This window comes from Nannobrachium achirus, assembly GCF_963921795.1.
Source record: "Nannobrachium achirus genome assembly, chromosome: 24".
Lineage (NCBI taxonomy): Eukaryota > Metazoa > Chordata > Actinopteri > Myctophiformes > Myctophidae > Nannobrachium > Nannobrachium achirus.
The window spans coordinates 46,279,377-46,296,266 of record NC_137831.1 but is presented as its reverse complement, the minus strand read 5'-3'; the positions used below and the strand labels follow the sequence as shown (position 1 = coordinate 46,296,266).

The 16,890-nt window shown below is 47.2% G+C and overlaps 1 long non-coding RNA gene across 1 annotated transcript in view; it reads right to left on the bottom strand.

Annotated features, from left to right (window-relative positions):
- Positions 1-2,896: 2,896 nt before the first annotated feature.
- The window catches only part of LOC308280003, a 29,110-nt gene continuing 15,116 nt past the window's right edge, over positions 2,897-16,890 (bottom strand). Inside the window, exon 3 of the long non-coding RNA XR_013961710.1 lies at positions 2,897-3,000. This is a non-coding gene — a long non-coding RNA (uncharacterized lncRNA). The remainder of the gene's footprint in view (positions 3,001-16,890) is intronic.

Genomic DNA, 16,890 nt, shown 5'->3' with positions numbered 1-16,890 from the left:
CACCTGTATGAACTCTCATGTGCTGTTTCAGGGTTGTCTGGTAAACAAAGACCTTGTCGCAATGTGTGCATTCGAAGGGGCCTTGGCCTCTATGAACTCTCATGTGTTCTCTCAGATGGCTACTGTCACAAAAGACCTGGCTGCACGCTGAGCAAGCAAAGCGTTTTTCATATGAATGAATTAACATATGTTCTTCCAGATATCTCCTGTAACGAAAGGAATGGCTGCAGTCTGTGCAAGCAAAGTTTTTTTTTCGTGGCTGGTCTTCCCTGGTCTCCTCCCGGTCATTTGAAGGGAGGACCTGGTGGTCATGAGCCGGTTGTGATTTCATGTGTTCAGTTGAGGTGCTGGCCAGAGGCTCTGTCTCTCTGTTTTCACCGTCGTCACGTTTTGAATGAGTTTTCATGTGTTTGTTCAGGACACCCCTTTCAGCAAATGCTTTACGGCACACATGGCAGGTGAAGAGTTCACCTCTATGAGAGCTCACGTGTTCTTTCAGGAGGCTCCTGTCATCAAACCCTTCACTACAGTGGTAACAACTAAAGGGCTTTTCACATGAATGACCCCTCATGTGGTTTTTCAGACCACCCAAGTGATCAAAGAATCTCCCACAATCTGTACAACTGAATGGGTTTTCTGCTGCGTGACAAACCAGGTGTTGTTTCAGGTGAAATATGGAACCAAATACTTTATCACACTCACTACAGAAGAAGGATTCTGAACCTGAATGATTAATCCTCATGTGTTGTTCCAGATTATTCTTGGTAAAACAGACAGTGCCACACTCTGTGCACCTCCAGCTTCTATTTCCTGTGTTTGATTTCAGGTCCTGGAACATCTTCGAGTTCAGTTTGTTTGAAGCCGACTGGTCTTCCCTGGTCTCCTCCGACCAGTAATCACCGTCTTCAGTTATGTCAGATTCAGAACAATGTGAAGGGTGGAGCTGGTCTTCACCAGCTGGTTCTGATTTAGGTACAAAGTAGTTTATATACGCTTGTGTTTTCATGTGTTTAGTTGAGGTGCTGGCTAGAGGCTCTGTGTCTCCGTTTTCATTGCCATCATCTTCACGTTTCACTGCTAGTAATGTCAATGTTGACCCAGCAGCCTCCTCTGGTCTTTGAAGTAGCTCCTCCCCATGTTCAGCGGAAACCTCCTCTTTACACACAGGAAAGAGCGAGAGACCTAGGAGGAGGAGAGAAGAGGTAAGGTTAAGTGTGATTCATGATTGCTTCATTTTTTCATATCTTAGACTATGACCTCTTCTCTCTCCGTCAGTGGAGTCTGAGGAGGCATACCGTACATGCATGCAGCATGGCCCCCTTTTTACACAGAAAAAGGTGACTGACCAGAAATGTTTTATAGTCTGTGGTGGTTGCGTCATTCTACAGGTTACAAAATTTGGTGTAACACCGGGTTACCCGTGGTCATCTATTAGCAATATAAGGAGAACCTATTTGTGCACATGTCTTGTTTACATTAATTTACAGTCGCTCACGACATGGCAGGGCTTGAGAGAAGTTCTTTAGTAAGGCTGTGGAAGGATTCACAATATTTTTGGATGTACTGGTGAAAGGATAGATTAATGTCATTACATTATATCCACGTTGAAGCTGCACGAAACCACTAGGGCTGCAAGCGAACCTTCGGGGATTCGAACGTTCGTTCGTTACGTTGGCAATCGAAGTTCTAAATTAATGGGTTCAGGTTTTTTTTTTTTTTTTTACACGAAAAATAATTATCAGAATGTGATAGGCCTATTCAGAATATCACAGATTCGAACGTTCGTTCGTTACGTTGGCAATCGAAGTTCGAAATTAATGGGTTCAGTTTTTTTTTTTTTTTTTTACACGAAAAATAATTATCAGAATGTGATAGGCCTATTCAGAATATCACAGTAGTAGAGATAGCCAAATACGAAATAAGTTAGGCCTACCGGTAAACACTAACAGTTAATGGTGACCGTTATAGTAGTTATAAAATGCACCAGAACAGCTTGGAGCGATCAAGGACCGTGCTTCGCTCCAATTCCGCTCCTGTTTGGGGCCGCGAACCACGCTGTGTGAACCTCGCTGACACACGCTTGATGACAGTAGAGTGAGAGCAGCCGAGCTGGGCATAGACAGACGTGTGAGTGCTCTGAACAGCGAACACCCATCCATGCACCCAAAGATTAAACAGCCTTTCTCCTAAGCATGAGCAAAGATGGATTTTATTGCAACCCCCTAAAGGATCTATAATGCGATTTCTGGGGTTGTTAGACTTGTTACATCGAGACCAGTTCAGCCCGAACGCGACGCGCTCCGACGCTGTCACCAAGTCTAATCATCATCCGTGCAACTCCGCCAGACATTGAGCCTGTTGGTCAACAAACTGCGCAACATTTTCTCCGATTGGGTTGGATTTTCCAAGTGTTAGCCTACGTGTTAATGCGGCCACGCATCCACGCGTTTTCAATGGTTAAAACAGCGCATTTAAAACATTTCCTACACTGTTTTAGCTGGTTGAAGGTACAGTACGTTCGATGGTTCGATTGTCCGAACGTTCGGTTTTTATTCAATTGAACGAACCATCTAAGGTTCGATGGTTCGTTCGGAAAATCCCCCCGAAGTTCGAATCCCTAAAACAGGGCTAGATTACAGCCCTAGAAACCACACAAAACTGACAGCTCCACAACACTCCGGTAGGCTGCACTCTATTTTTATGTTTACCAAACTTCCTCGCAGGTGGGTTTTAAAGTTTGGTAACAGAAAGAGTAAACTAACAAGTTACTTTTCTCAGTGGGTAACATAGTAATGTAACGGATTCGTTTTTAAAGGCAGTAACGATGTAACCTAATGAGTTACTATAAAAAGTAATGATACCCAACAGTGGTGGTCACTCACAGCCTGCCTCAGTCTCAATGCTATTGTCCTCCAGGGTGAAGATTGGAGCCATGCAGCCATCAATCCTCCAGGGGGCAGCAGAGCTCAGGGAGGAGACACAGCCATCATTGTTGGACATCTGACACACACACACACACACACACACACACACACACACACACACACACACACACTGAATATAATAATAACAATAGTTAAGCCGTACACGATAGGGAGTTCCAATAGAAAAATATAAGCCTCGTGTACAATATAGGCTCGAAGTACACGCGAGCGTACACGCCCCCATAGTTATAATGGGGCGTGTACGCTTGCAACAGGGTGTCGTGTACGGCACCTGTGCCGACTACAATTTCCCAATGTAGGGCAGCAGAGAGCCATATGGTCCGTGGTGGTTCTCAAAGTGAGGTCGGGGGACCCTCAGAGGGACACTGTGGGCTTATCAAGTGGTCCGTGGTGGTTCTCAAAGTGAGGTCGGAGGACCCTCAGAGGGACACTGTGGGCTTATCAAGTGGTCCGTGGTGGTTCTCAAAGTGAGGTCGGAGGACCCTCAGAGGGACACTGTGGGCTTATCAAGTGGTCCATGGTCGGTTCTCAAAGTGAGGTCGGAGGACCCTCAGAGGGACACTGTGGGCTTATCAAGTGGTCCGTGGTGGTTCTCAAAGTGAGGTCGGGGGACCCTCAGAGGGACACTGTGGGCTTATCAAGTGGTCCGTGGTGGTTCTCAAAGTGAGGTCGGAGGACCCTCAGAGGGACACTGTGGGCTTATCAAGTGGTCCGTGGTGGTTCTCAAAGTGAGGTCGGAGGACCCTCAGAGGGACACTGTGGGCTTATCAAGTGGTCCATGGTCGGTTCTCAAAGTGAGGTCGGAGGACCCTCAGAGGGACACTGTGGGCTTATCAAGTGGTCCGTGGTGGTTCTCAAAGTGAGGTCGGAGGACCCTCAGAGGGACACTGTGGGCTTATCAAGTGGTCCGTGGTGGTTCTCAAAGTGAGGTCGGAGGACCCTCAGAGGGACACTGTGGGCTTATCAAGTGGTCCATGGTCGGTTCTCAAAGTGAGGTCGGAGGACCCTCAGAGGGACACTGTGGGCTTATCAAGTGGTCCGTGGTGGTTCTCAAAGTGAGGTCGGGGGACCCTCAGAGGGACACTGTGGGCTTATCAAGTGGTCCGTGGTGGTTCTCAAAGTGAGGTCGGAGGACCCTCAGAGGGACACTGTGGGCTTATCAAGTGGTCCGTGGTGGTTCTCAAAGTGAGGTCGGAGGACCCTCAGAGGGACACTGTGGGCTTATCAAGTGGTCCATGGTCGGTTCTCAAAGTGAGGTCGGAGGACCCTCAGAGGGACACTGTGGGCTTATCAAGTGGTCCGTGGTGGTTCTCAAAGTGAGGTCGGGGGACCCTCAGAGGGACACTGTGGGATTATCAAGTGGTCCGTGGTGGTTCTCAAAGTGAGGTCGGAGGACCCTCAGAGGGACACTGTGGGCTTATCAAGTGGTCCGTGGTGGTTCTCAAAGTGAGGTCGGAGGACCCTCAGAGGGACACTGTGGGCTTATCAAGTGGTCCGTGGTGGTTCTCAAAGTGAGGTCGGAGGACCCTCAGAGGGACACTGTGGGCTTATCAAGTGGTCCGTGGTCGGTTCTCAAAGTGAGGTCGGAGGACCCTCAGAGGGACACTGTGGGCTTATCAAGTGGTCCGTGGTGGTTCTCAAAGTGAGGTCGGAGGACCCTCAGAGGGACACTGTGGGCTTATCAAGTGGTCCGTGGTGGTTCTCAAAGTGAGGTCGGAGGACCCTCAGAGGGACACTGTGGGCTTATCAAGTGGTCCATGGTCGGTTCTCAAAGTGAGGTCGGAGGACCCTCAGAGGGACACTGTGGGCTTATCAAGTGGTCCTTGGTCGGTTCTCAAAGTGAGGTCGGGGGACCCTCAGAGGGACACTGTGGGCTTATCAAGTGGTCCGTGGTGGTTCTCAAAGTGAGGTCGAGGGACCCTCAGAGGGACACTGTGGGTTTATCAAGTGGTCCATGGTCGGTTCTCAAAGTGAGGTCGGGGGACCCTCAGAGGGACACTGTGGGCTTATCAAGTGGTCCATGGTCGGTTCTCAAAGTGAGGTACATCCTCAAAGTCCCTCCTTCCCAAACAAAGACGAACCAACCAAGGGTGCACAAGGTGGCTGTGTGCGATGGACTAGAAATATCCATTTAAAACTATTGGTCATGTACACACAAACTAAGGCTCCTGTACACAGTGTTTGGTCTCAATTGTGTGAGCAGCTAAAGGGCAGACAATGGCCTAGAACAACCTAATGGTGCCTATTAAGACTCTAGTACACCCTTTGGCCTCGACAAGCCTGATCATCCTACTATAGCTAGTACCCCCCTCACCAACTTTGTGCTCCCACTTGATAAGCCCAGTGTCCCTCTGAGGGTCCCCCGACCTCACTTTGAGAACCGACCATGGACCACTTGATAAGCCCACAGTGTCCCTCTGAGGGTCCCCCGACCTCACTTTGAGAACCGACCATGGACCACTTGATAAGCCCAAAGTGTCCCTCTGAGGGTCCCCGACCTCACTTTGAGAACCGACCATGGACCACTTGATAAGCCCACAGTGTCCCTCTGAGGGTTCCCCGACCTCACTTTGAGAACCGACCATGGACCACTTGATAAGCCCACAGTGTCCCTCTGAGGGTTCATGTAAAACTACTGACTTTGTACACGCCTGTGTACATTTCCCATAGATTCTATGGGACTTGAACACTTGCTCCTGCCCTTCGTGTACACGGTCTGTGCCGTGTCCCCTCAGAGGGACACTGTGGGCCCCCTGACCTCACTTTGAGAACCGGCCATGGACCACTTGATAAGCCCACAGTGTCCCTCTGAGGGTTCATGTAAAACTTAAAACTATTGCCCGTGTACACAGTGGTTAATCGCATGTGCAAGGATCTACAGAGCTGGCTGGAGCATGGAGCAGCCTGGTGGAGTCTGGTGCAGTCTACCCTGGTCTGGCCTATTCAAGCCAGATCTGGACAGTAATGGCCTGGTGGAGTCATCTAACTACCCCCTTTCCCCGGTCTATACTCCTACTCGGCAGGACTGGGCTGGACTTAGGTTTGCTGGACTCCATTGGGCTCTGGGGGGCTGTATTGGGCTCTGGTGGGCTGTGCTGTTCTGGGCTCTGTTGTGCTATACGAGGCAGTACAATACTAAAGCCTAGACATGTTCATGTAAAACTATTGGCCGTGTACACAAAGTCATGTAAAACTTGCCCGTGTACACAGTGGCTTTTTCCTTGACCTTGCGAGTTAGGAGTGTCGTAGAGACACGAGACCGGGTTTGTTGGATTCAGCGTCAAAAAGTAAGTCAGAATATGTGTCTTTTATCCGAAAGAATGTGTAATCGTGTTGGTGGCGTGCAAATTTCGTGTCTTTTTCGCAATCATAAAGGGTTAAAATTGTCGGAGAGACACGAAACCCATTCCATCGGATCAGGCATCCTTCAAATATGAAAAGTGTTTCCTACGTAAAACAAACGGATTTCTTTAGATTTTTTTATTGATTTTAAGGACAAAAATCCGGGTTTCGGTGTCTTTTTCGCAATCGTAAAGGGTTCAAAGTGTCGGAGAGACACGAAACCCATTCCATCGGATCAGGCATGCTTCAAATATGAAAAGTGTGTCCGGCCTAAAACAAAACATATTTCTTAGATTTTTTTATTCATTTTAAGGACAAAGGGCCCGTTTTGACGCCTAAAACGACCCTTTCCCTTGACCGTTCGAGTTAGGAGTGCCGTGTACACAGGATCTACAGAGCTGGCTGGAGTATGGAGCAGCCTGGTGGAGTCTGGTGCAGTCCTGTGCACCCTGGTCTGGCCTATTCAAGCCGGATCCAGCCTACTGTAGGCTAGTGAAGCCATCCAACCTCTCCACTTCCCTAATCTATTCTCCCACTGTGCTGGACTTGGATGTGCTGGGCTGTGCTGGACTGGACTCTATCAGGCTCTGGTGGGCTGTTTTGGGCTCTGGTGGGCTGTTTTGGGCTCTGGTGGGCTGGGCTGGGCTCTGGTAGGCTATACAGGGCAGTACTGTAGTATAGCCTAGGCATGTTCATGTAAAACTATTGGCCGTGTACACTAAGGCATGACTTCTATGTAAACCATACTATATGGACAGTTTTTTTCTGCATGTCACTATGATGGAAAGCATCTTCAGCCTCACAATAACCATATTGAGTTACCACATGATTTTGTGTGCACGCCACAGCCAATAGTTTTACATGAATATTTCTAAGCTATAGTACAGTACTGCCCCATACAGCCTAACAGAGCCCAGCAAAGCACAGCACAGCCCACCAGAGCCCAATACAGCCCACAGGAGCCCAATAGAGCTCCAGCACACCTAAGTCCAGCCCAGTCCTGCCAAGTAGGAGTATAGACCAGGGAAGGGGGGTAGTTAGATGTCTCCACCAGGCCATTACAGGCTGGACCTGGCTTGAATAGGCCAGACCAGGGTGCACAGCACTACACCAGACACATCACTGTGACATCACAGGTGATATCATAGGTGACATCACCTATTTAAAAGTCCATATATGGGTATTCCCAGAATCCCTTTTATGCCCATGTATGAAGATCCCTGATGTCATTGATATATACTATATCACTGGCCAGATGGCCAAGACATGGCCTGGTTCAGACAGGGATCTCCATGTATGGGCATAAAAGGGATGTACTATATACAGTACATGGATCTCCATATATGGGTAACTGGTCCGATATACATCACTGGCCAAATGGCCAAGAATTGGCGCGACCTTGGCAAGGTCGCATGTCTCCCTGAGGCGTCTTACTAGTAATAAACATTATTTGTAGAGCACCTTTCATGACATGAAATGCTTAACAAGGCTGTACTTGGTCTCCACTTATGTTTTACTTCTACATCAAACCTCTTTGCCTAAAATAGCCGGACTGCAAGCTCAAGCTTGTAGATCTGCTATTTCCCTCAGAATAGGGGTGTAATGTACACCGTTCCCGTCACACAAAGATTCTGTTACAACAGAACTAAAGACGTTCCTATCACACATTCTGTTACAACAGGGCCCCCTGCAGTAGCTCTGAGGACCCCCTAGGGGTGCCGGACCCCCTATTGAAGACCCCTGACCTATCCCATAAATGGTAAATGGTGCATTTATATAGCACTTTTATCCAAGGCACTTTACATAGATTGTGCACTACATTCACCCATTCACACACACATTCATTACATTCACCCATTCACACACACACATTCATACAGCGATGGCAGAGGAAACCATGCTTGGCACCAACCTGCTCATCAGGAGCAGTTAGGGGTTCAGAGTCTTGCTCAAGGACTCTTCGACATTAACTCAGGGGGAGCCCGGGATCGAACTGGGAACCCTTCGTGTTCTAAAGACGGACCAACATACTATTATGAGTGTGGGCAGATGTAAACAGGCATACAAGACAACACTATGTGGTGTTTCTAGTTCATGGCAGGGCCGCTCCATTTGGTTCCATTAGTATACTCTGAGTTACATATACCCATATTAGGGTCCATTTGGTTCCATTAGTACACTCTGAGTTACATATACCCATATTAGGGTCCATTTGGTTCCATTAGTAGGGTCCATTTGGTTCCATTAGTACACTCTGAGTTACTTATACCCATATTAGTGTCCATCTACACCAGAACATGCCTAGGCTATACTACAGTACTGCCCTGTATAGCCTACCAGAGCCCAGCCCAGCCCACCAGAGCCAAAAACAGCCCACCAGAGCCTGATAGAGTCCAGCACAGCCCAGCACATCCAAGTCCAGCACAGTGGGAGAATAGATTAGGGAAGTGGAGAGTTTAGATGGCTTCACTAGCCTACAGTAGGCTGGATCCGGAGCAATAGCTTGTAGATCGGCTAATTGAGTATTTTCCATATTTCTTTTCCCGGTGGCGCTGGGGTCCCTGGGGGTCCCTGGAGCTCCAGGGGTCCCTCGGGGCCCAGGCGGTGGCCCTGCCGCCGGGGACCCCCTGGGTGCCGTCCCCGTCTCTCCCGGTCGCTCCGGGCCGAGTTAAAGCCTTTTTAGCAGACTGCAGTTGCAGGGGTCTGCCACTAGGTGGCGCTCTATGAACGGCCGTCTCCGGGCCGCCGAGGCGGACGCGTGGGTACCGGCCCCAGCTCTCCCGGTCGTTCCTAGATCGAGTTACAGCATTTTATTTGCGCTGCAGTGGCGGGGGGTCCTCCACTAGGGGCGCGACCTGGTGCGTCGTTCCGGAGCACCAGGAGTCGTGGTCCCCGGGAATTCCCTGTGAGCATCCCCTTTGGGGGGATCATTTGGTCATTTTTTAGCTTTTTGGCGGTGGTCCCCGGGGGTCCCCGGAACTCCAGGGGGTCCCTGGCTACTCTGCAGTCCCAGGCCGAGGCCCCAAAGTCGGACAGGAGCGGAGGTGGTCCCTGATCGGTAGTCCCCGGACTCTGCAGTCCGAGGCCAAGGCCCCAGAAACCCCTCAGGGACCCAGAGAGGTCCCCGAACCACACTTTGGGAACCAGCCAAGGACCCCTTTGAAACCCTGTAAGGCCCCCCAGAGGTCCCCGAACCACACTTTGGGAACCAGCCATGAATGTACTAGGCTGTTGTGAACCAGCCATGGAAACCCTGGGGGTCCCCAAACCACACTTTGGGAACCAGCCAGGGACCCCCTGGAAACCCGGGGTCCCCACCAGGCTGCTCAAGGCTCCCGCCAGTCCTGTAGCTCCTCGTTGATGGGATTATCCACTGTGTACCCTAGTTTCTACATGCCTTAGTGTACACGGCCAATAGTTTTACATGAACATGCCTAGGCTATACTACAGTACTGCCCTGTAAGTTAGGCGATGTGCATATGCTATTCCTTTGGTCTTGGTTGCAAACACACCAACAAAACACAGTAAGTCCAAATGGAAAACAAACACACTTTGCTCTGAGCTCAGACATGCTTCTCTCCTAGTGAACTCCAAAGAAAGACTGAGGCCACTTGGCAGGAGGCACTGATCAAAAGACAGGCACTAATTGACCACACCTGGCTTGGTGACCTGATTGGTAGGCAGGTGATGGTTGGTGTAGTAGTGTGTTGACAGCAAGGCTTATACAGGCCAACCAAACTGTGTCCCTGGCAGGTGCTTGTAGATCTGCGAGGTGCTTGTAGATCTGCTGTATTGGGTTGAGCCCCCCTCACCCAAAAAATATTTATGGAATAAATACATTAAATATATATGAATACGTGAAGGACAACTGCCTACATGCGGCTTACTTTGAATATGGATGGACAGAAGTTTTAGATTTTTACAATATGTTTGGAGCGATTTATTACAGATTTTATGCCCCTCACAAGTTTGGATCATGCACTGTACACGGGCAATAGATTGTGATTCTGTCTGTACACGGTGGGCTGTTCCAATAGCTTTGAAAATAGCCTGCCACACTGTGGAAATGTGCTTGAACTGCAAGATTCCTAGCAGTTATAATAAGGAACACATAAAAAGGAATAAAAGATCATCCAGAGAGCTGATGGGCGATCAAGTGGTGTCCATACGTAGATGGGGTCCCAGAGAACATGCAAAGCCCACCCCCTTATTTTTCACGCCCACAGGATCCATATGGTGGGCCATGGAAATTTGGTGCGGTACACCAGCAATAGCACTGGTTGTCGTGTACGCAAATATCGATAGGGGTAATAATAATAATAATAATTAAAGCTGCAAGCAGCAATGACCGGGCCCTCGCAGCTCTACCCATGTCACAAGGGGCAGCAGCCAATCAGAAGAGGGGGCAGGGCTAGTTAAACCAATTAAGCTAAAGGACTCTAAATCAAGTCATATGACACAACCTACACATCTGTACGACAAATGGTTCACGAGATATAGAGGCACTTCCTGTTTGGCAAAAGAAGCGCCAATTAAGGTTAAGGACTCTTAATCAAGTCATTTGACACCATCCACACGTCTGTATGACAAACGGTTCATGAGATATAGAGGCACTTCCGGTTTGGCGAAGGGCACTTCCTGTTTGGCGCAGGAGGCGCCAATTAAGGTTAAGGACTCTTAATCAAGTCATATGACACCAGCCACGAGTCTGTACGACAACCGGTTCATGAGATATAGAGGCACTTCCTGTTTGGCGAAGGGCACTTCCTGTTTGGCGAAGGAGACGCCAATTAAGGTTAAGGACTCTTAATCAAGTCATATGACACCAGCCACGAGTCTGTACGACAAACGGTTCATGAGATATAGAGGCACTCCCTGTTTGGCGAAGGGCACTTCCTGTTTGGCGAAGGAGGCGCCAATTAAGGTTAAGGAGTCTTAATCAAGTCATATGACACCAACCACGAGTCTGTACGACAAACGGTTCATGAGATATAGAGGCACTTCCTGTTTGGCGAAGGGCACTTCCTGTTTAGCGAAGGAGACGCCAATTAAGGTTAAGGACTCTTAATCAAGTCATATGACACCAGCCACGAGTCTGTATGACAAACGGTTCATGAGATATAGAGGCACTTCCTGTTTGGCGAAGGGCACTTCCTGTTTGGCGAAGGAGACGCCATTTAAGGTTAAGGACTCTTAATCAAGTCATATGACACCAAACACGAGTCTGTACGACAAACGGTTCATGAGATATAGAGGCACTTCCTGTTTGGCGAAGGGCACTTCCTGTTTGGCGAAGGAGACGCCAATTAAGGTTAAGGACTCTTAATCAAGTCATATGACACCAGCCACGAGTCTGTACGACAAACGGTTCATGAGATATAGAGGCACTTCCTGTTTGGCGAAGGGCACTTCCTGTTTGGCGAAGGAGGCGCCAATTAAGGTTAAGGAGTCTTATTCAAGTCATATGACACCAACCACGAGTCTGTATGACAAATGGTTCATGAGATATAGAGGCACTTCCTGTTTGGCGAAGGGCACTTCCTGTTTAGCGAAGGAGACGCCAATTAAGGTTAAGGACTCTTAATCAAGTCATATGACACCAGCCACGAGTCTGTACGACAAACGGTTCATGAAATATAGAGGCACTTACTGTTTGGCGAAGGGCACTTCCTGTTTGGTGCAGGAGGCGCCAATTAAGGTTAAGGAGTCTTAATCAAGTCATATGACACCAACCACGAGTCTGTACGACAAACGGTTCATGAGATATAGAGGCACTTCCTGTTTGGCGAAGGGCACTTCCTGTTTAGCGAAGGAGACGCCAATTAAGGTTAAGGACTCTTAATCAAGTCATATGACACCAGCCACGAGTCTGTATGACAAACGGTTCATGAGATATAGAGGCACTTCCTGTTTGGCGAAGGGCACTTCCTGTTTGGCGAAGGAGACGCCATTTAAGGTTAAGGACTCTTAATCAAGTCATATGACACCAAACACGAGTCTGTACGACAAACGGTTCATGAGATATAGAGGCACTTCCTGTTTGGCGAAGGGCACTTCCTGTTTGGCGAAGGAGACGCCAATTAAGGTTAAGGACTCTTAATCAAGTCATATGACACCAGCCACGAGTCTGTACGACAAACGGTTCATGAGATATAGAGGCACTTCCTGTTTGGCGAAGGGCACTTCCTGTTTGGCGAAGGAGGCGCCAATTAAGGTTAAGGAGTCTTATTCAAGTCATATGACACCAACCACGAGTCTGTATGACAAACGGTTCATGAGATATAGAGGCACTTCCTGTTTGGCGAAGGGCACTTCCTGTTTAGCGAAGGAGACGCCAATTAAGGTTAAGGACTCTTAATCAAGTCATATGACACCAGCCACGAGTCTGTACGACAAACGGTTCATGAAATATAGAGGCACTTCCTGTTTGGCGAAGGGCACTTCCTGTTTGGCGCAGGAGGTGCCAATTAAGATTAAGGACTCTTAATCAAGTCATATGAAGCCAGCCACGTGTCTGTACGACAAACGGTTCATGAAATATTAGTCTCGCGTAGCCAGACACCTATTCCACAATCTCTGAATGCTATATTATAGATATTATATATATATAGGCATACAAACCGGAATAGAAATGATGAGTGCGAGATGAAAAGGAAGTGAAGCCTCCTCGTCACTTCCGTTTCAGTCTCACATCGCACACATTTATCATTATATAAATAAAAATCATATAAGCATGTTTAGCTTGCTGCTTAGCAGAAATGACATTTTTTTTTTTTTTTTACAAATCTCTTTATTCATTTTTTTGGCAGGAGTATTAGAAGGCATCATAATAGGTAATGTCACAAATGTAAACTGCACTTATTTTTTACAAATTCAACATCAAAAGTCAGTGTATACAGATTCAATAAAATAAAGAGAACACACAAAACATGAAACAAAAAACATACAGTCGCAAAATCCCATTCACACTTTCAACCAAGACAGGACAAAGACAGAGGGAAAGACACGAGGATGGGAGGGGGGGGGGGGGGGGGGAGTCTCTGCTCAGGCTAATTGTTAGGTTTGTTTGTGATTGTGAGAGTGCCGATGTAATCCAGCACGGGCTGCCACGTTTTGTGGAAGGATTCCAAGGAACCTCTGAGGGAGAATCTAAGTCTTTCAAGTTTGATACAGTATAGAATTTTGTGAATCCATCTGTTGTGTGTTGGGGGAGATGGATGTATCCAATTGAGGAGTATCAATCTTCTTGCTAACAGAGTTGTAAAGGCTATTACTCGTCCTAGATAGGAAGGTAAGTTAGAGATTCCGAAAAGGGCAAAATGGGGTCGGGAACAATTTGCATGTTTAATGCCCTTCCCAAGGTATTAAATATTGCTGTCCAAAACCCTGACAGTTTGGGGCAGGACCAAAACATATGCATGTAATCTGCAGGCGACTGTTTACACCTATTACATGCATCCGACCTCTCAGGATATATCCTGGCTAGTTTTGCATTTGTGTAGTGGACTCTATGTAGGAGCTTGCATTGCAGAAGTCTATGTTGTGCACAATGTATGTGTACCGAGTCTAAAATCTCATCCCATTGCTCATCAGACATAGTAACCCCGAGGTCCTGGTCCCAAGCGGCCCTTAAGGAGTCAAGACGAGTATAATTGAATTTAGAGATGTCATCGTATATAATCGAAATTAGACTTTTTTGACCAGAATCAAGCGTCAAGAGTGAATCAAACGCGGTTGCCGGTGGGCGGTTAGGAAACTGGGGGTACTTATTTCTAATGAAATTCCTAATTTGGAAGTAACGAAATAAATGGGAATTAGGAAGATTGAAGTTAGTTATTAGTTCTGCGAATGAGGAAAAAATACCATTAGTGTAAAGGTCATTGATAGTTTGTAAGCCCCTATTAGACCAGATCTTAAAGGCTGGGTCGGTGCATGACGGAAGAAATAGATGGTTACAGTGTACTGGGGCTAGTCTAGATGTTGTGTGGAGGCCAAATTGTTTCCTGAACTGAGACCAAATTTTAAGGGAATTTATGACTATCGGGTTTTTGGAGACCTGCTTAACCTGAGTTGGCAACTGAGAGCTAACCACTGACCAGAGCGAGAAGCTCGAGGAGGATGCCTCCATCTGAGCCCATAGGGGCGGGGAGCCCTCAGGTAGAGTGGTATTCCAAAATAGAATTTTGTTTATGTTGGAGGACCAATAGTAAAAACGAAAACTGGGAAGCGATAGCCCACCCTCTGACCTAGAAAGCTGAAGGACCTGTAACTTAATGCGTGCTCGCTTATTACTCCATAGGAAGGATCTTATAATCTGGTCAAGCTTAGTAAAAAAATATTTATTTATGAAAACTGGGACATGTTGAAATGGATATAAGAATCGGGGGAGTATGACCATCTTAATCAAATTAACCCGTCCCAATAGAGAAAGAGGTAGAGATGACCACCGAGCCAACTCTTCCTTACTGTTATCAACTAATGGGCCGAAGTTCTTGGCAAAGAGAGCAGCAAATGTCTTAGTTACGAGGATTCCCAGATACTTAAACCCCTCTGTGACTTTCTTAAAAGGGAAGAGAGATTGGGGGAGTGCATCAGCAGAGGCATTAACAGACATATATTCGCTTTTTTGTAGATTAAGTTTATAACCCGAAAGAGTCTTAAATTGTTCTATGATACGCAGAATAATAGGGAAAGATGCCGCTGGGTTAGAGACATATAGTAAAAGGTCGTCCACATAAAGGGAGAGCTTATGCTCTGTACCAAAACGTGAAATCCCCTGAAAGCCCTCCTCTGCACGTAGCCACAAAGCCAAAGGCTCAATGGCGAGCGCAAATAAGAACGGAGACATTGGGCATCCCTGTCTATTCCCACGGGAGAGAGAGAACTGACCGGACTTCACACCATTGACATTAACAGAGGACACTGGAGATGTGTACATAAGCTGCACCCATTTTATAAAGTCAGGGGGGAAAGCAGAAATGACATTTTAAAATATATTTTCTTGAACGGTAATGCCCGTTTCCATTACTCGCCGTTCGGGTGCTGCTGTTCCGGACTCTACATAGCATTCAGAGATTGTGGAATAGTTGTCTGGCTACGCGAGACTACTTCCGCTTCATCTCGCACTCATCATTTCTATTCCGGTTTGCCAGACTGTATGCCGGGAGCATTTGACCAAATCGCGGAGGCAACAGTCTGGCCATGCGAGACTAATGAAATATAGAGGCACTTCCTGTTTGGCGAAGGGCACTTCCTGTTTGGCGAAGGAGGCGCCAATTAAGGTTAAGGACTCTTAATCAAGTCATATGATGCCAGCCACAAGTCTGTGAGACAAACGGTTCATGAGATATAGAGGCACTTCCTGTTTGGCGAAGGGCACTTCCTGTTTGGCGAAGGAAGTTTGATGCTTCACCACGGTCACGCCGTTTTACGAAAACTCACGATTTTGATAACTTTTCATCGTTAAGGTGTCTTGTGTACGCTGAGCGTATTCGAAATTGATCCGATTAAAGCCCTAGGAGGAGTTCGTTAAAGTGATCCCTGACTAATACGACAAATATGTCTTAATACATTATAATTAAATGTGCCTGCCATGCAAAGCAATGGCAAAACACTTATTGTAATCCGCCATACTTAAAGGGGCACTCCACCACTTTTCAACCTATGTTCATATAATTGGTCCTCACTCAAAAATAGCTTTTCTTTTTTTTTTCTCAGAGGAGGACTGTGGGCTGGTCAGAAACCCATAGTCTTGTGACATCATCAATTACCAATCCAGCTTATAGAAACTGCAGGCTTTCTATTCCTGCAATTTTAAAGTGGAAGCCATTGTTCTCGCGATATTAAAAATCTAAATATTTTTTTCAAAAATATTGATTAAAATTTTTTTTTGGAAAATAATGATGTCACAAGACTATGGATTCTGAACTTCCCACAGCTTTCCTAGGAGACTTGGACTGAGTAGAAAAAAATTGTGATATTTTACCATGAACATTAGTGAGGACCTATTATATGAAGACAGGTTGAAAAGTGGTGAACTACTCCTTTAAGTAAGTACATAATGTCGCCACAAAATTTCGGCACGTAATAAGTGCCGCACGATTTACGCCACCGCCGCAATATATACATCAAAACGTGCGGCTCGGCCGGGAATGGGGTGCTATTACTTTTCTTTCCGATCCGCGTTACCATTGCGATGTAATTCGCAAAAAACGACGCCAAAAAACCCCATTGACTTAGAATGGGGGAAACTTCGGCACGTAATAACTGCCGCACGATTTACGCCACCCCCGCAATATATACATCAAAATGTGCGGCTCGGCCGGGAATGGTGTGCTATTACTTTTCTTTCCGATCCGCGTTACCATGGCAACGTAATTCTCAAAAAACTACGCTCAAAAACCCCCATTGACTTTGAATGGGGGACTCAGAAACAGAAACAGAAACTTTGGCGCCACATAACTCTGCCATACTTTTGCCTAGCAACGTGATTTAAACTTTAAAATGCACACAGGGATGAGCTGTAATTGATTAAGCCCCGCCCCCTCTATAACAGGAAGTGCCCTTTGCCAAACAGGAAGTGCCTCTACATCTCATGAACCGT